Below are 23,151 nucleotides of genomic sequence, written 5' to 3' on the forward strand. Positions count from 1 at the left end.
TGTGCATAGGCCTCCATTTGCTTCTAATTGGCATCTACCAGCTCTGGTTCTGCCTCCAACATCATAAGCCCCAGTAAAAGGAGAAGAAGGAAAGGAGGGAAGAGGCGAGATATGATAGACAAGGAGGAAAATGTTGTGGAGGGGTAAGAGGAAAGTAGGTGGTGAGGGCATATAGAAGAAGAAGACAAAATAAACAGAAGTAAAAGGGGCACTGATTAAATAAGAGTCCAAAAGGAGACAGACAAACACACAAAGGATGAAAAAGCAGAGGATAGATATACACACAGTGAGGAGATACAGACAGATGGACAGCCAGTGGTACACATATAACAATGGTGGTGAAAGAAAGGGACAGGAACACACAAAATAGAAACAAAGATACACATATAGAAAAGGGGTGAGAAAGACACACATGGTGGGTCAGAGAAAAACAGAGAGGTACAGTACACATACAAAATTAAAGGCAGAGAGGCACATAGCAGGGGAAGCCTATGCAGGTGCTGTGCCATGAAGCTAAATATGGGAATGACTCGATGCTTAACACAGTATGTCTGTACTTTTACCATTGCTGTTGTAATGTTTGTGCAGGCATTATACTAGGCAGTAGATGCTATGTTTTATAATGACAGTACATAAATAGTTATATTAGCAAGACAACATTTACATTGTCTACAGTTGCAACCAGATGAGGTATTTGTAACAAATGTTACAGATAAGAAATAAAATCATTGAAGTTAATAGCATTGAATGTTTTATGATTACACACTTCTTGAATTTACTATTAAGATGCTGTAAAGAACTAAAATTGCTGTAAAATTTAGCATAGAATAAACATTTGCATTGGAACAGAGCATTTCACCAAGATACAATGTTCAGCTTTTGCTTCACTTATTTGTGTCAGCTTCTCATCATGCTGAATCTATGATCTAAGCATGGAGTTGGGATGATAATGGTCAATTTATTGTGCTGTGTGGTGTGGTTGGGGCAGGACTGGGAACATTTAAGGCCAAATACTGTACCAAAGCATTAGAAAAAATTGTGATCAAATGTGTAATGTGGTCAATTGTGAAACATTTAGAAAATTTCTGCAATCTCTTCTCAGAAACTTCCATGGCTCAGTATCATTACAAATTATTAAAATTATCTTAAGTTTTGCAAAAAAAAAATTGTTTTAAACATAGATTTTTATATCAAATGAAATTCCATTCTTGTGTACTGAACATGTATTTTTGGCTTAGTAACTCCTCAACTTAATTCTAGTTATGTTCTGTTATTAGTGATAATCTTAATCATTAAGTTAGATGACCATTGTCATTTATCCACAAAATATCTGTAGTTCCAATTCTTTTTATTGCCTGGTACATAAAGTGACATCATAGCACATCAACTGCCATCCAAATTGACTAAATGACTCACTTAAAAAATTGATTGCGTCACCTACAAAGTGACAGTGACAAGTCCCGGATAGAAATATTCTGTTAAAAAGCTCCAAGAATTTATTTTGTACTCAATTAAAATAAATGATTTGCTGAGTAGGATGGATATACATAGAAAATTGTGAAAGACTCATTTAGTTCAAAATATAATTAGATGATAAAAATAGTCAGGTTATTTATGGCCAAGGAAGTCTGCTGTATAATCGTACGGATTACTTTCACTATTTGGTATTTTAAAACTCTAGTTCCCCTGATCTAAAACAAACATATTAATATTTAATGTGTATAAATATTTGCAGATAATACCATCACCGAGACTTGTCACCTATTTTTCTACATATTACAGACTGTAATATTTACAAACAGAGGTGTGCGCCACTGGTCAACCAAACACCCTGCAGCACAACCAGTGAGGAAGAGAAGCCTTACACAAACCAAGTAGCAGCCCCCATTACCTACAGATGAAGCCCACACCACTACCTCCACTGATACCACACCCCATTTACAAGCTTCATCTGCACAGAGCGCCAATCACAAACTCACTTTACACAAGACTTGTCACCTGCAAGCTGTCATTTTTTATATTTTTCTTTCATGTTATGTTTTGCTTTAGTAGTAAACAGGGCTGGAGCGATGTACTCTGAAGGGTAAGCATTGCAGAGGGACGCAGGGTTGGAGAGGCGACTCCCCGCTGCTTTCCTTTACCGCTGTTGGGTCCATTTACTGCTGCAATCTGAGGTGGCGCTGACCATCTATCTACTGCCACTGTGCATGTCACATTGAATGACAGGTAGCAGGCTGAGTCAGCGAAGCAGTGTTATGGTGGACTGATGAGGCAGGAACTTTGGTGCTGATCCACCCCCCTCCCCTCCCATAACCTGTGCTCAAGAGTCACCACCGTCCATCAGACTGATAGAAGTGCAGACTCAGCAGAGTAGATAACAGGACTGCTGCAGGAGGCTGGCTCTGTAATGGCGGACAGCTGAAGAGGAGCCTGACACAGAGAGAACGGGATGTAGTCGGCATCCCAGCGTGCGGGATGTGGACGTTCTAAATACCGACACCAGAATCCCAACAGCGCCAGTAACCTCACTCCAGTATCCCGACTGCCGGATTCCCGAAGGTAAGTATTGGGGTTTAGGGGAGGGTTAGGGGTTAGGGTTAGGCACTAGGGTGAAGGTTAGGTTTAGGCACTGGGGAGGGAGGGTTAGGGTAGGGGTTAGGGTTAGAGGTAGTATACTTACCTACCGCTGTCGGTATTTTCACTGTCGGGAGGCTGCTGTCGGTATTCTGACCAGTGGCATCCCGGCCTCCAAGAAATCATATCCAACCCAGAGAGAACAACCTGAAAAGGAATGCCCTGAAGAAGACAGAGAAGAAAACAAGTTGAAGAATAAAGATTTTTATTATAACTGTTTATAGTATATCTATTTAATAAGGAATTATTTAATTAAGGAAAACTGTTGTGGGTTAAAGCTAATGAAAGAGAATCAGGCATGTATATTCGTATATGTTTAGTTTAAAATATGAATTATTATATTACTTATTATTATTTTTTATTTTAATTATGATTACTTGTCTTTTAAAATGTGTACACATTAAATATTATAATATAAACATATTATTTTATGCATTGTAGGCATTGCCGCACGGTGAGGGCCTTCTCTCGGTAATCTCTGACAGAACGATTGGAGTAAAGTGATTGTGAGGTACAGTAAGCTGAAATTTCTTTTGTGTTATGTTATTAATGCAGTTTCAACAACATATAGGATGAAAAAATGGGACAATTCAAGTAGAAGCGAAATACTTGCGGCATGAGAGACGTGTCAAGAGGAGACAATTGTATGAGGGTGCAAATTTATAGTTTGTAGGGGGGGTGCCGAACACTCTAATGCCGGCCCTGGTGGTAAAGGGCAGCAGATAATGGAAAACATTTATCATTATTTATAAAGGTAGAAAACTTATATTACAAGTCTTTTCCTAGATTAGCACACTATTGCTAAACATTATACATTACTTCATAAGTTTTACTTTTGTGTTTACCGACCCAATAAAATGGTTTTCCGTCTTCTACATCTTACAATTTATTAATTTGTGTATGCACCCTTTTAAATAAATATATTGCTTTTACCTTCTGGCTTCCTTTTATGTTTTTCACCAAAGCCTTTATATCTACCAGGCAGAGTTTTTATTAAATGCAATAAAATATGACAAAGTAATTGTATCCATAAGAAAACATGCTGAAGGAAATGAACCTAAACTATTTTTTTCTGATGACAGTGAAAAACATAAAAGGAAATTAAAAAGATGTCAGCGCATATGTTCAAACCATATCACTAAAGCTCTGTAAAGATGGATGATCCATTTACAGAGCAAGTAAAACCACTATTAAGCAACAATATATTTGAAACGAAGTGTACCACTCAGCTAATAAATTTAAATGTTTATACTTAAGTAAATATGTCAATCATGCTCTCTTTCACTTGTCTACAGCAAGTTGCCATGCCACAAAGACCAGTGGTGAATCCACATGGCGGCGATAGGAAGGGGCATAATTAGACCTAGGGGGGCCCCCTGCATGAATGAGGAGAAACGGAACAGGCCAGGAAAGCAGATGTACCTGCAGTGAAAATAGAAAGCCACCAATGGGGATCAGGAGGTAAGCGCATGGCTGGCAGAGTAACTGGGTGCAGGAGGTAGACCCGGCCCAGGAGCGGACTGGTCCCCATAGCTGCCGTACCCACTGCCCTAATTGTGGCTAATCCTGTGGAGATAAGCAAGTGTCAAGATTCTGACTAATTTTTCACATATTCTCCTATGTTTTACCTGTGCTGTGTTGTTCCAGATAGCACTGAGGTCCGCTCATGCTGTGACCGCACATCACTCCTGGATGATGCAGAGGTCCGCCTGCACTGCACATCGCATCCAGCTGGCTATGAGGTCTGTTCACACTGTTCCTGCTCTGTGCTCTCAGTGTGTCTACTCAGCATGCTAGCACTCCAGAGTTCCCTCCAAAACTTAGTATGGATGCAGCCATGTTGGATTCAGTCACCTGACTCTACTGCACCACTCAGAGTGCTGTTCCCAGACCAGCTGATTGCAGCACCCAAACCCTGGGGATCTAGCCCTATAAATTCCATTTCCTGACTGGCCTCTATTACCAGTACAACATCGCTTCTGCTGAAGTTACAGGTCTGTGCTGAGCTCCCAGGTAGTCTTTATCTGAAAGGTTCCAGTTCCAAGTCTGGTTGCAAGTCTCCATTCCATCTGTGCTCCAGTCTGGGTTATCCACTTAGCCTTTTTACAAACTACAACCAGCAGACCCAGCCGATATCTCCAACCATCGGACCCAGCAAATAACTCCAACCATTGGTCCCAGCCGATATCTCCAACCATTGGTTCCAAACCCATCCAGTACTTCAATTCATTATCATCAGTTGCAAACTGATCCAGTACTGCAATTCATCATCATCAGTCCTGAACCAATCCAGTACTTCAATTCATCGTCATCAGTTGCAAACCATTCCAGTACTGCAATTCATCATAATCGGTCCCAAACCAATCCAGTACTGCAATTTATCAACATCGGACTCTTGTCAATTAAGTTCTTCAATTTATCAACATTGGTCCCATCCGATCAATTTTATCAAATTAGCATTATCGGATTCAAATCCATCAAGTTCTTCAATTCTTCAACATCGGTCTCAAACCGATCCAGCTCTCAATCCAGCATCATCTGTCCAATCCAATTCTGCCTATTCCTTCAGTATTATATATCCAGTCCCATTCCAACCTGCTGTTCAATAAAGACATTCTATTCCTGTCCTCGCCTTCGGGTCTATCATCCACTGCCGTATCTCTACCTCCTCACGTCGATATACGAGTAGGTTTTTTCCAGCCTCTCAAATTTCCTCTTCAGCCTCCCAAGCCAGTTCCAACCAGAACCAACCCTCAGACGTGACAGTAAGCATACCACCCAATGATGTTATAGAAAAGGGGGTTGGGAGCAGAAATTTGGGTGCTAGGGGCACCATAATGATGCATGGTGCACCTCTCTAGGCAGAAGTGAGCTGCACAAGCTGGAGACATGTGCCATTAGGGCATTGACAGTGCTGCCTCCTTTGTGTTGTACCCTGTTTTGGGAGACTTTATAGATGATGATGATGACGACGACGACAACGACGACGATGACGATGACTACATAATAAAATATTTATTTTACCATTTTAAGGATGTTAAATAAACACAGACTAATGATAGCCCAAATTTGAGATATGAATGCTGATTCCAGGCAGATGTACTAAAATTATAGCTTGTGTAGCTTCCAAACAACTGTGATGCGTAACAATAATACATCTAAATTTAATTTCATATTTATCAGACATTTTTGGAAAATGCCTTTTAAAGACAATTACCATAGGCTAGGGGTTCCCAAATTGGGTGCTGTGGCACCCTGGTGTGCCTCAGGGCACTTGCAGGGGTGCCTCGGGTTGATGGTTCAGTACCAAATAAAATGAGTTTTAGTCAGTGTGATAGGCAAAACCAGTGCTAATGGCTGTTAATCACAAAATATGTGCACAAAAAGAAGTGCAGCCCTGTCAACAACCACATAACTGAACCTAAGGGTGACATGTAAGCACAATTTACTTCATTAAATTTTTGATGAATTTCTCAAATAGAAACTTTTAACCCAGGGGTGCCATGGAAAAAATGCTGATACCCTAGGGCGCCGTGATTCGAAAAACTTTGGGAACCACTGCCATAGGCCCTTATGTGTAGCCATCTTCCTAAGAGACCCAAGTCAAGTCTAAAGTGATCTACAGTAGCTGCTCAGCCGGGAATGTGATGTGGGGTAGACAGAGATGTGTGTAAGGAATATTTATTTTCGATAAATGGGAACTTGGATTTTGATGGTTGAGGATTCTTTCCTATTGGTTTAATTATTTACTTCTTTTTATTAAAAGTTAAATTTATCATTTTTGTTTTTATGATTTTATTTCTAAATGTCTCTTAAAAGGTATTTTCTGAAGGTGTCACTAGAGGTGAGCAAAATTCGATAAACTGTTCAGACTTTATTAGCCTTAGCTGTGCGATTCTGCATGCTTTTACAGAAGCTGTTACCTGTCCTATCTCAACCAGACTATACAGTTGATTTAATTGACCATTGTTTTGTCTGATTTATTCATTAAAAGGCAAATTTTAAAATATAGTGCAGAATGGTGTACTACAGAATAGAGCAGCAAAAGCAGCACTTGGAGATGTATTCCTGGAACTTTGCAAGTCTACAATTTGTTCATCATACATACAGAAAAAGATATTATACAAGTATATAGTTCTCATTTATGTCTTATGAAGTTATGAAAAATAGTCAAAGGATATTTGATTCCTCTCCACTTGGCTTATCTAGCGACGTTAATAATTCTTCTGGAACAGGCCATGTAATTAGATATAGTCTTATTATAACCTTGTCCTAATGAGGTTTGCTCATTTTTATTAGCAGCGGTATATTGTGTTTTAATAAGAGCTCTTGGTTAGTAATAGTAATAAAAATAAGAAGGAGGGTGAAGCCAAGGAAAATCAAAAAGAAGTTTGGACAGCAGGGAGCCTCATCTAGGCCATGCTCCCTGCAGGATGCCCCTAACTAAACTTTGTATCAGAGCTGTCAAATGTATTAACTTCTAGCCCATTAAACCCCCAATAGGCGAGCCTAGCTTTAACTAATGAAGTGGCATATCACCTCAGCTTGGCCCCTTCTATCTCCCTCTTTCAAATACTTGAATGGCTCACAAAAGTTCACACAGGAATCATACAGTGAGGTTTGTTTCTTTAGGTTTCTTTTAAGTTGTCCAGCCGTCACTGTGTTTTTTTTTTTAGCTTTAACTTTATACCTACATGTTAACTTGTGCCATTTATTTCCTAATTATTCAGTCAACAGCTAAAGTGCAATAGAATCAATACTAATTTTTCGGCAATTAGTCAGGTTTCTAGAGGTACTACTGGCTGGCAGATGTAGCCTACCCTTCTTACAAATTAGTGTTTAAAGATATGCTTATGTCAGAGTTAGATACTCTAATGATTAATTTGCAGCTAATCTGTGATGTAAAACGATTATTCTCCAGTGTGCTTTGGCATATTTCAGATTGCATTCATATAGTCACATAGGCTGAGCAATAATTTACCAACATACTAAATAAATAATACATGTATCATAAATAAGTAATTCATTTCATTAATTGATTTCTGCAGTATTATTTCAAATGTTATGTACTGTTGGTTTCATTTAAACTTAGGAGCAAGTACAGTTAAAGGATGCAAATAAACAATGTGTATAAAACATGTTGCAATGCAAGGGGTGCAAGGCTTAGAGTAGTGTTAGCACACCCTCCCAGCTCTAAATACTACCCAGAATGACGGGAAGACTCACAAATGTTGTTGCATTCCACACTTTCAAGGCCCTCACTCCCGTAACTAGGGCAGGGCGAGCAGGGTGTGTGCCCTGGGCGCCGTTGGACTGGCGTCACGGGGGGCGCCGCCGGCCATGGTACTGGCCCGCCCGCCCTAGTTTGCCAGTGTAGCGCCGACCATAATGAGTGCGGTCAGCGCTACACATTTACACAGGACCGGTGCTAGGATTCCAGCGCCGGTCCTGTGCTTCACACCTGAGCCCGTTCCCTCCCCCTGAGCGCTTGCCCAATAGTGCTAGGAGGCGGGCTCAGGCTATGCGTAACACACGCATCGCCGCCAGCGCTGGTGGCGATGCATGTGTTAAACAGCAGCCAATGAGAGTCAGATAGACTGTCATTGACTGCTGCAGCACCCACTGCACTTCCGTCCGGCTCCTGCAGTGGGTAATGGGACTGATGTCATGATGGCATGACGTCTGTCCCATAATGCTGAGCACACCAGCCTGGGCGGGAGCGGCATCGCGGACAGGAGCAGGAGCAAGAGCAGGAGCAGGGATTCAGGTAAGTATATTTTTATATATATATATTTAACCTATCTGCACAACGGGGGAGGGGGATGGCTACTACTGGGGGGACCTCTACTGGGGGAGGGGTGGCTACTACTGGGGGTGCCATTGGGAGGACCTCTACTGGGGGGGCTACTCTACTGGGGACTACTACTTGGGGGAGAACTACCACTGGGGGCATTATAAAAGGGGCCTACTACTAAAGGCACTGCACTCGGGGGACCAGGGCCGGACTGGCCATCGGGCACTTCTGGCAAATGCCAGAAGGGCCGATGGCCAAATGGGCCACTTTGGCTGAGCACAGGCTCACCCGGCAGCACAACCTCCCGGGCGGCGCCTTGCTCAGTAAACAGATTGCACGAATGCGCGGCCACGTGATGACGCAGTGACGTCATCATGCTGCGTCATGACACGGCCGCACGTCCCTGAAATCTTACTGAGCAAGGCGAGTACCTTGCCTTGCCGCGACCAGCGCAGCCGCACTGAAGAGTCCGGATGCCGGCTGAGACTGGCCTCCGCGTCCTGCTGCTGGCTGCACTTGTCAGTCTGTCCTCTCTCTGGACGGTGGTACATAATGGACAACAGGAAAAAGGATACACTGGAAGCGACTCAAACCTGCACGGTGAAGCATAGGCGCAACATATATACAAGCACATTTGTGAGGTGACCAAATTGCAGCTGTGGCAGTGCACTGTCACATCTAACCTGCATGGCGCACACCGCAGCTCCCACTGTGTGCACCGTGCACGTTAGTTGTGACATGCACATGTGAGAGGAGGACCAGGAATAGGGGTGATAAGTGTAACGGGGTTGGGAGGAAGCAGGTACAGGAGTACAATAGTCTAAGGGCCTCCTTAGACTATTTGAGGGGGTGGCTGAGGTGTCCCATTTATATACTAGTAGTGCATAAGACCCAATAAGGGGCGACATGGACCAAGCAGAAGGTAATGGACGAAGATGTACAGATGGACAGGATGGAGTGGTGGTTAGGAAAGCCAGAGGATGGAAGGCTCTGCTTGTGAGCACTTACAATCTAAAGGCCAGGTGCTCTCTCTTTCCCAGGTTCCCCTCTTTCTCCTATGTATGTCCCTCTCCCCCTCCCTCTCCCCCTCTCCTATCTCTGACTCCCTCTCCCTCTCCCCCTCTCCTATCTCTGTACCCCTCTCCTATCTGTCTCCCTCTCCCCCTCACTCTCCCCCTATAGTATCTCTGTCTCCCTCTCCCCCTTCCATCTCCCCCTCCCTTCTCCATCTCCCTCTCCCTTTTCCCTCTCCGCCTCTCCCCCTTCAGTCTCTGTCTCCCCCTCTCCCGTCTCCCCCTTCCTCTCCCCCCCTTCCTCTCCCCCCCTTCCTCTCCCCCCTTCCTCTCCCCCCCTCTCCCATCTCTGTCTCCCCCTTTCCCTCTCTCCCTCTTTCCCTCTTCCCCTCTCCCGTCTGTCTCCCTCTCCATCTCTCCCGTCTCGCCCTCTCCCGTCCCCCTCTCCCCCTCCATCTCTCCCGTCTCCCCCTCTCCTATGTCTCCACCTATTCCTCTTCTCTCTCCCATCTTCCCCTTTCTTCTATGTCTCTCTCATCTCACCCTATTCCTCTTCTCTCTCCCAGCTTCCCCTTTCTTCTATGTCTCTCTCATCTACCCTTATTCCTCTTCTCTCTCTTGTCTTTCCCTATTCCCTCCTACTCTCACCCAGCTCCCTTCTCCTATGTCTTTCCTGGCTTCCCCAATTCCTTCTCTCTCTCTCCCAGCTTCCCCTATTCCTTCTCTCTCCCAGCTCACCCTATTTCTCCTATGTCTCTCTAGTTTCCCCAGTTCCTCCTCCCTTTCTCTCGACTCAGCCTGTTCCTTCACTCTCTCGCGGCTCTCCCTATTTCTTCTCTCTCTTCCTACTCCCCATGTTTCTCTTATGTCTCTCCTGGCTCCCCATATTCTCTCTCTCTACCCCAGTTCCTCCTATTCCTCCTCTCTCTCTCCTGGCTTTCCCTAATTCTCCTATGTTGGGTCCCCTCTTTACTTCTCTCTCCCCAGCTGCCCAAATTCCTCCTCTCTTTTTCTCCTGGCTCCCCCCTTTCCTCTTCTCTTTTTCTCCTGGCTCCCCCCCTTTCCTGTCTCTCTATTCTTTTTAGTATGTTGCTATTTCAAACCTCCAGATCCATGCAGTATTAATATTGTATACAATATATTGTTTATTATATTTCTATTTTATAATATGTGCAAATATTCATATATGTGTATGTGAATAAGGGACACTATTGTGTGACATAACGTGAAAAAGGGACACTACTGGACGTAATGTGACTATGGGGCACTACCATGTGGCGTAATGTGAAAAAGGGACACTACTGTGTGACGTAATGTGAAATATTAGGTGGCTACGCCCCTTCCCAGCAAAACTACGCTTGAAATTTTTTTGCGCATGCCTTCCTACTCTCACCTTCGGCACGCGCTCTCCCTGCTTCCCCTATAGTTGGCGGCACAAATGCTCTTTTGTTAAAATGTGTAGTTGTAGCTCTGCTTTGGTGTGCACAGAGGTGTCCTCTGCATTCAGCACCCCTGCCCTAAAAAAGTCCTACAGTGAACACTATCTAATCTTCTACAACTGCTAAACTATCGCTTGGGAAAATGCTTTCCCCTTTCCTCGTGTATGACCTACACCAGTGAAGTGCCAGCTTTACCTATAGATATCTGTCCAATCTGTCTGGTGGGAAAGAAAATCTGGTCCATTTTCCAGCATCTGGGAGCAAATTTCTATTGTTATTTGCTCCCACACATTCCCAGATTTTCTGTACCACCACACGAATTGGACAGATATATCTATAGGTGTCTGCACAACTTAACAGAACCAACACAATACCAAATGTTTGACTCCCATGCAGGATGTGCTCTGTTGTATGTATTTTAATAGATAATGATGTGTACTTGTCTGTTGTTCTAATATTAATTACATTTGTAAGAGCATAGACTAAAGTGGGAGGGGTCAGGAATAGTTAGGGGAGGAGTCTATGCCAGGAGACAGATGCTGACGCGAGATGGGCCTGTGTGCTCTTTAAATGCCAGGGCCTATTTTTAGTCCCAGTCCGGCCCTGCGGGGGACCACCTCTGGGGGCAATAATAGGAAGGGCTACTACAGGGGGCACTGGATAGGGGGGGATCACTACAGGGTGCCTGCATAAGGGGACCACTACTGGGAAAACTGCATGGGGGGACTACTGCTGGGGGCACTATATAAAGGGCACTGCATAGGGGGGGACTACTACTGGGGGCACCATATAAAGGGCACTGCATAAGGGGATACTGCTACTGGGCGCACTGCATTGTGGGGACTGCTACTGGGGGCACTGCATTGTGGGGACTGCTACTGGGGGCACTGCATAAGGGGGAACACTACGCGGGGCACTGCATTTGGGGGGGCTGCTACTGGGGGTACTGAGTAAGGGGAACTAATTGGGGGCTGTATAAGGGGGGCCACTACTGGGAATACTGTATAAGGGACACTACTATGGGCCTGCATAAGAGGGACCACAACTGCATACTGGGGGTACTATATAAGGGGTACTACTGGGGTTAAGGTGCATATGGATAGGAATGTTCAGTTTGAAAATAAAGGGGTGTGTCATGTTGACATGCCCCATTTTTAAGTGACCATGCCCATTTTTTGCCGGCGAGCCTTCGCCCTTTGCACATCGGGGGGGGGGCTCCCTTTTCAAATTTGCCCCGGGCTTCAAATACCCTAGTTACACCACTGGTAAAACCCCATAATTTTTGGTCCGGGCAGCGCTGGCTCTTCTGGCTGGCTCAGCTGCTTCCCGGGACGTGACCAATGGATACACAGTGGCGGCGTGACATTATAGGTCACGGCCGCCACAATGCCATCCCGCCCGCACAGTGCTCACTGCTGCGCGGAATGACTGCGCAGTGAGAGGTCCTCCATGACAGGCTTTCGCTGCACCTGTTTCTGTGGCTGACGGGCAGGGAGCACCTTTCTCTGACACACACAGACAGGTAGGGCACATATCAAATATTTTAGTTTCTGAAGAGACCAGTGTGGTTATGGGGTTCTTTTGTATGTGGGAATAATGTATTGTTTTGCCTTCTTTGGGGACAATACAATGTGGTGGAAATGTGATTTTTTTATGCGGGGACAATGTATTATATTTACTTTTGTGGGGACAATGTATAATATATTGCTTCTGTGAGGGCTAATGTGTAATACATTTCCTTCTGTGGAGACCAGAGTGATTGTTTTTTTTTTTAAGTGGGAGCCAATGTGTTTTATGTTTATTTTCTTTGGGGGCCAATATGTTTATTTTGTTTTCAGTGGATACCAATGTGTTTTATTTTGATTTCTGTGGGGGCCAATTTGATTGTTCTCTTCTGCGGATCCCAATGTGCATGTTTTTCTCTGTGCGGGACAAATGGTGTGCCTTGGTAATGTTAAAATCGAGTTCAGTGTGCCACGCGTTGAAAAATGTTGAAAATCACTGCCCTAAGGCCTATTTCACACATGCTGGTCTTCCCCGTCCGGCAAAAAAAACGTCCGTTTTTTTGCCGGGTGTTAAATTTAATAATACATGGAAGCAGGTGGGTTCTTTCACATGGCACGGGCACAACACGGTCGCCGTGTAAGAGCCGGGAGTATCCCCTGAGCAGGACGGCTGCCGTGCCGTCCAAGCAAGGCAGTGGAGTATAGGACACAATGGCCCTCATTCAGAGCCATACGCTCTGAGCAGAGCGCACTCTCTGAATGAGGGCCGCCCTCCATAATTCTGGAGCGTCCTCCTGGACGCTCGTATAGCTGTGGGTCACCACCCACAGCCTATACGAGCGTGCAGTTTGATGGCCGCGATGGTCTTGACCATCGCGACCATCGAAACTGCGAGCCGGAGCCTGCGGTTGAGGTTTTCAACCGCAAGGCCCGGAGTGATTTTGGTTCTATCAGAGCCAAAATCACTCCCACTGACATCACTAGTGATGTCAGTGGGCCGGCTTCTGACGGGAGGCGTTCCCTTGGGAACGCCCCCGTCAGGGAGGCATGCCCCCGGCACGCCCACCAAAGGGGGCATGCTGTCAATCAACATCGACAGCACGCCCCCTTTGATCAGACACAACGAGCGAAAGACTTTCCTTCGCTCGTCGCGTCTGGCGCATGCGCACGACGGAGCTCCCGCCGTCGTGCGCATGCGCAGTGCACAACATCGACCCACTTGCGAGCGGACAGCCGCTTGCGAGTGGGTCTGAATCAGGCCCAATGTTTCCTCACACACCGGCCGGCTCGTACTGCTGCTGCTGCTGCTGCACATGCCCAGTAGAAGAAGGGAAAAAAAAAACACATTAAAATAATCTCAAAGCCGTTCCATGTGAAAGGAACTGAGTGCCTGAACTAAAAAAAACTTTTTAAATGGAATAAGGTATTATATGTTAATAAATGCACTAAATAGTATTTACCTGCACTCCTGCGAGTATTGGATTTGTTATCAGAATACCTCAGACTGAAAATCATATTTGTTTCAATGGGAAATTCTTTGGGTAGGGATTTTTGGCAAACCTGCTCCTACCTTAAAAACAGAGTGGGGGTGAATGGATTATTGGGTGCTTGGTGGCGGGAGCTTAATGGATGCTGACAGGTTGTAAAAATGTATTAATGGGTTCTGGGAGGGTGAATTGATAATGGATTCTTGGAGAGGAATGGATTAATGAATTCCTGGGAAAATGTATTAATGGACTCTTTAGGGTAATGGGTTAAAGATTGCTGGGATGAATTTATTAATTGATTCCTGAGAGAAATAGTGATGACCTGGAGAGGAGAGTGAATTAATGGAGGCTGGTAGGATGGCTGAGTGGGTTAATGGGTGCTAGCAGGATAGGTGAATGGGTTCCTGGTGGAAAATGGTCTCTGTATATGGGTTTATGAGGGGTGGAGGTGAATAGTTAGATTGTGTGCTTTAGTTACTGTATGTGACAATTGGTACAATAAAACTAAGTAGTGCTAAAAATGACATCAGAACATTGGCACGCACATGTATGTCAGACCTAACATGCACGGTGTGTGCATGCTTACCACCAAGCTTTATTTTTAAAAAATCCTTCACACCCTGTATTTGCATGCCATCCTTATCAGCCCTCAATTTCCCAACCAACCTCTCACCTTTAAAATAGATAGTGGGTGCATACCTTCAGGGGCAGCTGGCCTTACCCCATCCATCAATGTGCAACGTGCTACAGTACCTCCCTCATTCATTGGTTTGACTAAGAGAAAATTGATAGACAGTTAAGCTCTAATATAGCATATACTACACTAGGGGTTGATGTATCAAGCAGTGAAAAGAGCAGGGGCTGGCTGGCAACTTTTAGCCTGGGGGGCAAATGCATGCAGGCAGCCCTGGCAGAGGAGTAGGTGCCCGAAGAACATGCGTGCTACGGCGCTGCCCCCCTCAAGTGTTTCAGGGAGGAGGCGGGTCCATATGGGATTAATGTAAGGTATAAATAAAGATTAGGGGCAGCCCCCTGTCGTAGTGCCCATATGCAGTGCCCCCCTGTGCCACAGGAGATAACACCCTTATGCAGGCCTCCAGTAGTGTCCCCAGTAGTGATCCCCCCCTATGCAGTGCCCCTTGTGCCCCCAGTAGTGGTCCCCCCTGTTCAGTGCCCCTTGTGCCCCCAGTAGTAAGCCCCTTATATAGTGCCCCAATAGTGGTACCCACTATGCAGTGCCCCCAGTAGCAGTCCACCCCCCCATGCAGTGCCCCCAATAGTGGTAACCCTTATGCAATGTCCCGTAAATAGTGGCCCCAGTTGTAGTCTCTCCCCTATGCAGTACCCCCAGTATTGCCCTTTATATAGAGCCCCCAGCAGTGGTCCCTCGCAGTGCCCCCAGTGGTAGTCCCCTCCCCCTATGTAGTGCCCCTAGTAGTAGTCCCCTCCCCCCTTTGCAGTGCCCCTAGTAGTAGTCCCCTCCCCTTGTAGTGCCCCCAGTAGTAGCTCCCCCTTGTAGTGCCCCCAGTAGTAGTAGTCCCCCCTTGTAGTTCCCCCAATAGTAGTAGTCCCCCCCTTGTAGTGCCCCAGTAGTAGTAGTCCCCCCCTTGTAGTGCCCCCAGTAGTAATCCACCCCCCTGGTAGTGCCCCCAGTAGTAATCCCCCCTTGGTAGTGCCCCCAGTAGCCCCCCCCAGTAGAAATCCCCCCCTGGTAGTGCCCCCATAGTAATTCCCCCCTGGTAGTGCCCCCAGTACCCCCCCCCAGTAGAGAGAGACGTTATGCAAAAAAAAAAAAACACTTACCTGAAACTCCCACTCCTGGTCCCAACGCTTCTACCGGCTCCTCCGGCCGCTTTGCATTATGGGAGAAACGTCGTCATGACGACGTCTCTCCCATTACCCACTGCGGGAGCCGGAAGATGGCTCCCGCCGTGGGAGCAGCGGCAGCCGATGAGAGTCTGACAGACTCTCAGCGGCTGCTGATTACAGCAAACACACAGCTGCCGGCTCTGGCGGCTGTGTGTTTGTGCTGTGTAGCGCTGACCGGACTCTGTCCGGTCAGCGATACACACACGGTGCAGTCTGTGTCATGACGCTGCGGCCCGGGGGGGCACATGGCACCCTGCCCCCCGGCCCAGCCCGCCACTGGAAAAGAGTGAACTATACCATTGGAGAAGTATCCCCATAATGTAGCAACCAATCAGCTTCGAGGAAGCATTTTTCAAGTACGTTCTATAAAATTATAGGTAGATGCTGATTGGTTGCTATGGGAAACTTCACCATTGGTCCACTTCACTTACATTGTGCTGTGATATATAGCACATATTACATATAACTCAAATAAATATATAGAGTGAATAAGGGTTATTTTGTGATACAGCAGTTACAAATAAATAATAATTAAAAAAAGCTAGACAATGCCGGGCATTACAGCTAGGGTTTAATTTACTAAAGGTCAATTTCAATCAATATTAATCAATTTTAATTGATTTCAAATTGTTCTAAATCAATATTGTGTTTCTGTGGTTAAATCACATATTTACTAAACCAAGTAAATCAAAAATTGTCTGTTAGTAGTTTTGTGATTTAGCCCCAGAAACACGGCATTGATTCATATTGATTTGAAATTGATTAAAATCGACCTTTAGTAAATTTACACCCAGTGTTTAATAGCTTTACAAACAGGATGCGTGATGTGCATAAGAAAAATAACTCCCCCTAGGGAATAGATGTTGGTTCTGATAAACTACTAAGACCATGGCATATAAGCGTGAATTTTCATTGATTTATCAGCAACTTCTTCTAAAGTGCTGAACATTCAGAGGACATTATTCAGCAGAGCTTACAATCTATTTTCCCTGCTGCAGACATATATATATATATATATATATATATATATATATGCCACTTGCATTTTTTATTCTTAATATTTTAGTAGCTTTGTTTTTTTCAAGTCTTTTATTTTTAATAAAGCTGGCATTGTTCCAAAATACATTACTAGCCTGCTCTGTGAAAGAGTGAAGGTCATATTCATTATAAAATAAATCTAGGAACCATGTCTTACCACTTCACATCTGCTACAAAACCGTCACAGATCTGTATTCCTGATTTCCCTCCAAGGTAACATTTCCCCTCTCTGCAGAGTCTCTTTCTGCAAAGTAGTCTTTATTAGCTGACCTCACATTAGAGCCAGCGAAACAAGCTACAAGTAATCAGTTTCAGACTGTCCAACCAGGAAGTCAGGAAATCCCAGATGGGCCCCATAGGACAGAGTGCCCATATAAATATTGTCCCCAAGACAGTCAAAAGCATGTGAGTATGGCTTTAAGTATATGGCTAGGAAGAGGGTAATGAGAGGGTGAGCAGGGGTGATAGGTTGAAACTTTGCCAAGGGCACCTAGAAACCTTGCACTAGCCCAGAGCAGGGCTATATAAAAGCACAAGCCTGCATAGAAAATGGAAATTACAGACCAATACTATGCTTCAGCCAGTACCAAAAGTTTCATATAAAAACACGTAATGATAACAAGTCATCAGTGTGATATATATAAATATATATATACATATATACATATGTATATAGTGTAAGAACAGGGTTCTGTTAAGAAATGAACATAGCCGTGATGCAAATAATTTAATTAAAATGTTTTAGTATTTATTAGTAACTCTGGAATGAGATGCTTTATAAAATATATCCACATTTTCCTATAGTTAGAGTAATGTTCTCTTGATTTCGAGAGAGGTAAATGTAAGTTATAACACAAAGCATGGAGAAGGGACAGTAAAATAAAAATGTATTTATATCACGTAATTATACAGAAATGAATCCCCTTAAGCTGTACTGATTTAAGTTCTAAAATCTATAAACCATAGTATTCACAAACTGTAAAATCTTCTGTCAGTTCTAGTATACTGGATTCAACATATAAACACTGTATCAAACCATTCAAATAACAGAGATACAGTTTGACTTGCTTAAGCTCTTGTGTACCACAATTTCTTTGACAGTTTAGTTAAAAAAAAATGTGTAAGAAAGCAGAGCCAAAATTATATATATATATATATATATATATATATATATATATGTATATATATATATATTTATATATATACAGCAAGGGAAATTAGGCAGCACTCAGAGACTCCAGTCTTCAAACAAATGACCCCATAACCGGGGAGTTTATTAGTGTGGTCGACGTTTGGTACACTGCTTGTCCTGAGGAAGGGGAGATGCTCTCTGAAACGGCGACCACACTAATAAACTCCCCGGTTATGGGGTCATTTGTTTGAAGACTGGAGTCTCTGAGTGCCGCCTAATTTCCCTTGCTGTCTATATTGTGGGGGTGTGTGACCATCAGGGAGGGCACCGGAGCAATTAGTAATGAGAGAGCACTGGAGTGCCGGAGTCTATCTCTCTCTCACTATATATATATATATATATATATATATATATTAGAAACCCCGGCATGTCATGGGAGAGCAATTTCATCTCATCATGGCCCCCTATATCTCATTTCACCACTGCATCCTATATTTCACCCACAGCCCATTGCACCTTGCATCTCTCCACATGCCTCTGCTTCGCACTCCTGTTTCTTACCACAGCCCCCTGCAATCACACCATAGGCCTCTGTATCTCACCACAACCCCCTGCTTCTCACTCCTTCCCCCCTGCATCTCACCAGTGTCACCACAACCCCCACTGCTGCTGCCGGCCACTGGGATGTGCTGGGAAAGGCAGAAGGATCATGGATGAGAGATTTGTATTACAGCTACCGTAAGCATTATCAGCAGCCGGGGCTGGACACACCTGTGCATGTTTCTGCACCCCTTCCCGGGTGCTAAACATGGCGATGAGCAATGTCCTCTTTGCACAATGCACCATGTATTTACTGGACTTCCTGATGAGCTGCCTCGCCATGGTGTCCCTGCCCCAGAACAGTGCCTACTTCCATATGAGGTGCTTAGGGAGTGTGGCTGAGCAGGAACATCGCGCTGGAGAGGAAGCACGTCACAGTGTAGGAGTGGTGGCAGGGTCCGCCTGCAGGTTCTAAGTAGGGATGGACATCAGATTCTGATGGTTACTATATATGCAATCAGTCTTTGTATGATCATTCAGGTGATGAGCAAAACCACAGATCTGCCATAAATAGTTATATGTTGAAAGCAACCACCAGTAAATGTTGTAGGGCAAAAAAACAATGTTAATAGATGATAGGTCTTATATGGTATCATATTTAGGAAGTCTTGTAAATATTTAACTTGATAATGCTGTAACGATACCTGCCAGTAGATGTCATAACCTGGTAAGCATAGATGGAGATCAGCCGAGGGGTTGGCTGGTATCTTATCACTTTTCGTTCACCGCGCAACTGGTATCCAGCGGGTCTCATCCAGAGCCATTCCCATCACAACACAGCCATTTCACTTAGCAGTCCCAGGAGGCCACAGCAATAGAACACTTTACATCAGCACTCACCGGATCAGTGTGCCGCAGTCTGGCTCTCCATTGTTATTTACCTGGCTGGAATAGTTGTTCAGTATACGAGACTCTCTCTTCCATCCTCTGTGGGTGGTCTGCAGACTGCAAAGGGATGATCTGCGTTAACGAATATAGATGAAGAGAATAAATAGTTGAGCCTTCAAACAAATAGGGCAGCAATATAGTAAACAGTAATAAAAGAAGACTGGGGCTAAATTTACTATGCAGGACTTTTTAAAGCTCCAGCGCCTTCATTGGTTTGAACTGCTGAATTTATAGGGGCTATTATATTCAATACAAATCCAGGCATATTTTGTATTGAATATGATTGCACCTTTAAATCCATTGAAACTACTGAAGACATATTAACAGACGGAGAGGGAAGAGGGCCCTTCTTGCAAGATTACAATCTGTAGATGCAGGCATTCTGGATGGCAGGGCATTACTATGCCATGGCACCAAAAACTGAGGCCCAATTCCCAAGCAGTATATATTTAAAGGTCTAAATAAAAAGGGTTTGTGAGCCTCCTGCTTTAAATTGTCAAGTTTCAAGGTATACCTGAATATATCTCACTTTTTAAAGATATACCAGTATTACAGCAATCTCAAAACTGTAAGTCTGCTGAAATATTGTAAATAAAAAAATTGCAATTTTTGTGTCAACATTATATGTATAAGCCTTTTACAATCATCTTTTGGAAAAAAAATGGGTACACATGAATGTGATATCATCTTTTTTAAACAAAGTGACCAAACTTTATCATTACTGAAAATAACTACGATATATCAAAGTATAATTCACATGACTAATGCAGTAACACATTTTATGCTCTATACAAAGACTAGAACTGTGCGGAGTTGTGAGAAAAGAGCATGCCCGTATCATTTTATTTCATGCTTTTCCTTTATCACTAGTCACTCAACAAAGAACGTTTGTGTTTTTTTGTGATGTTGAAGGTCTAAAGCTGACATATATCTAAAAAGACATTTTCTTCTAGGAAAAAAATGTGTTTTAGATCTGTTTATTTTGTACGATTACATTTTAACTTATGTTATTGTTACTTCACTGGTGCACAAAAACATTAGATGTACATTTATCATGTTATCACCCACTACTTCCTTCTATGAATTCAAATATAATGACATTTTCATATGTTAAAGCATAATGTGCGCATATACAGAAAGTACTACTGATAACAGAAAACATCAACACATAATCTTAATGATTAAGAAAAGTGGATTTGTTTTCTGATAAATTGCCACAAACGTCAAATGATATACATTTAAGGTAAACAGTAGGAAAGGTGCAGGAAAAGGAAATGACAGTTAGACTTGTTATTTGGAAAAGGGATTAATTCTGCACCTAAAAAGGTCTACTCAGTAGTATAATGTGTTGTATTGCTTCGAAAATAATTTTATGATGTATACATACCAATGCGGTAAGGTTACAGTACAACAATGCAGACAAAAAATAATGAACTAATTTTTTACAATGCAAATGAAACTATATAAATGGCAAATACATTACGCTGCAGTGACTGACAATTAGGTGTATGCTTTTTATATAAAATTGTATCTTTCTGAGCTTCTACAGTAAGTAGTAACAACAACACAAAATACAAACATAGCTGTACAATAACATACAGTATGACTACACTGTTAACGTGGTTGATCCGAAAACAAATGGAAAAATCTGAATATGTGCACTATGGCCAAATTAGATACAGATTTTATTGTACAGTGATTTGCTAAATGGCCGCCTGTGCCTATGTATTTGTCTGCCCTAATAAATATATATACAAATAGGTTGGCCATACATATCATGATTTTGCCAGTTTGACCAATTTCTAAAAAACTTTCTCATGAACAGAATAAAATCTAAATATGTGGATTTTTATTTATTTATTTTTTATTTTTTAAATAGATTTGATTTTAGAAATGTTCACAGTTTATTATTATTATTATTATTTTTTTTTTTTTTTTTTTATCATTATAACTTGTGTTATCTCCAAACCATTTGTATTAAATGTTTAAACATTTCTTTTAGTTGCCCAATTTCTGGCACAATGTAATCATCCTTAGACATTAAGTAATTATTCCCCAATTTACTAACTGGTTTTTTTACAACTTAATTTTTAATTATCTTTGCCAACCCTTTCTGTCAAGATCTTAACATTTATTAAGGCAGCTAAACATACAAAAAAAAATTAGTTTGACGAATCAACAAATACGGTTCTTTTGTGTCTAGGTTGGTGATGAGGGATAAGTAGTTTTTTGTCTTGTTACTGAGTATCTTCTTTAGGAGGTAATGTGGAAAACGTTTATCTGGACAAAACAAGACCCCATGAGAGGCATACAGGGACTTTAACAGATCTTTACCTTCTGCCCCACTGATTCCTAATTCTAAAATCTTCTGTACAAATAGTGTTTTTCATTAGGCATACTCCAAGTACTACATTTTCACTTAAAACATAATTTTTTTTTGGCTAGATTAACTCTGTTGTGCACAGTGATAAAGCTGGATTAACCCCTGAGAAACTCCCCATTGTTTCTCTTCATTACATTTATCCCTGTGTCTCCCATTATCGTTTCATTTCAGAAGACAAAATGGTCCAAAGTTTAATCCATGATTAGCATCTGCACTAGTGGTTGGGTTCCTTTTTAGCCTCCACTGAAAGTTGATTCAGAACTTTAAACAAACAAGCTGTCTGGATAAATAACATTCAAACCCTATGAGCAAAAGTGCAAATAGCGAAACTAAATGTCTGTAGACTTCTGCATTCAGAGCAATATGACATCACGGAAATGAGTCAGCAGTCTGTTTGGGCTCCAGCCCTTAGTGACTTCATCATCTTGTCTTTGCAATGCAGCTCTGGTACAGATTGATGAAAACAGACATAATCCGTTTAAAATAAATCTCTATTTTCTGATAATTACATAAATACTGCAGAACGTTTTTTTTCCACCAAGACCCACATTACTAAAGAGCAATATTGAGGTAAACCAGCAAAAAAGTGACAAGTTGAGTTTAAACATAACACATTTAGTTGTGGGAAGTGATTCCGGTCTCAGCAACATTCTGATGTGGGATTATTAATATTTACTTTCTACATAATATAAATGGGTCACTTCTATGATATTACCCTCTGACAGTGCTTCTGAAGACTCATTAACATACAGTCTTCAGAAGCCCTGTCAGAGAGACTCGAATTAGCATGACATGGAGGCAAATTTATGTCACATGAAGTGACTGCAGTAAAGCTTTATTTAAAACAGAACAAGTAAGTGCGAAGAGGTGACATTAGTTTTGTAATGACCCACTGATTATTACAATCACACGCAGAACTGATCAAAGTAAGCAGTTAAATCCACAACAAAGGAATTTTAGTAGTTAATACTCTTTCTATGCATCCTGAATACAGTTCATTAATATGTGTAAATGTAGCTTATTTGGAATTGTGAATAAATATAAATACAATTCTTCGTCTCTCATTCAATATAGTCTAAATTCAATACAGTATTTTGCTAGCCAGTCTTATTGTCTCAGCGCAGGCTCAGCTGCATCTAACATGAGTACCCTCCCTGAAGATGGATTGCCTATTGCCAAACATTGAATCATTTCTTATCAAGGGGAAGGGCTCCCAGAGGTATGAGTACAATGTGAAAGACTCCAAAAAACAATTGTAGGCTAAACCAGAAAATTTATATAAAAAGCTAAAGGAAAGGGATGGGCCTGTAAATGAGAATAGGAACTGTGAACGAGTAATCTAAAATACATACAAATTAAATTCTGTAAA

This window comes from Taudactylus pleione, unplaced genomic scaffold (genome assembly GCF_031769625.1).
Source record: "Taudactylus pleione unplaced genomic scaffold, aTauple2 ptg000041l, whole genome shotgun sequence".
NCBI lineage: Eukaryota > Metazoa > Chordata > Amphibia > Anura > Myobatrachidae > Taudactylus > Taudactylus pleione.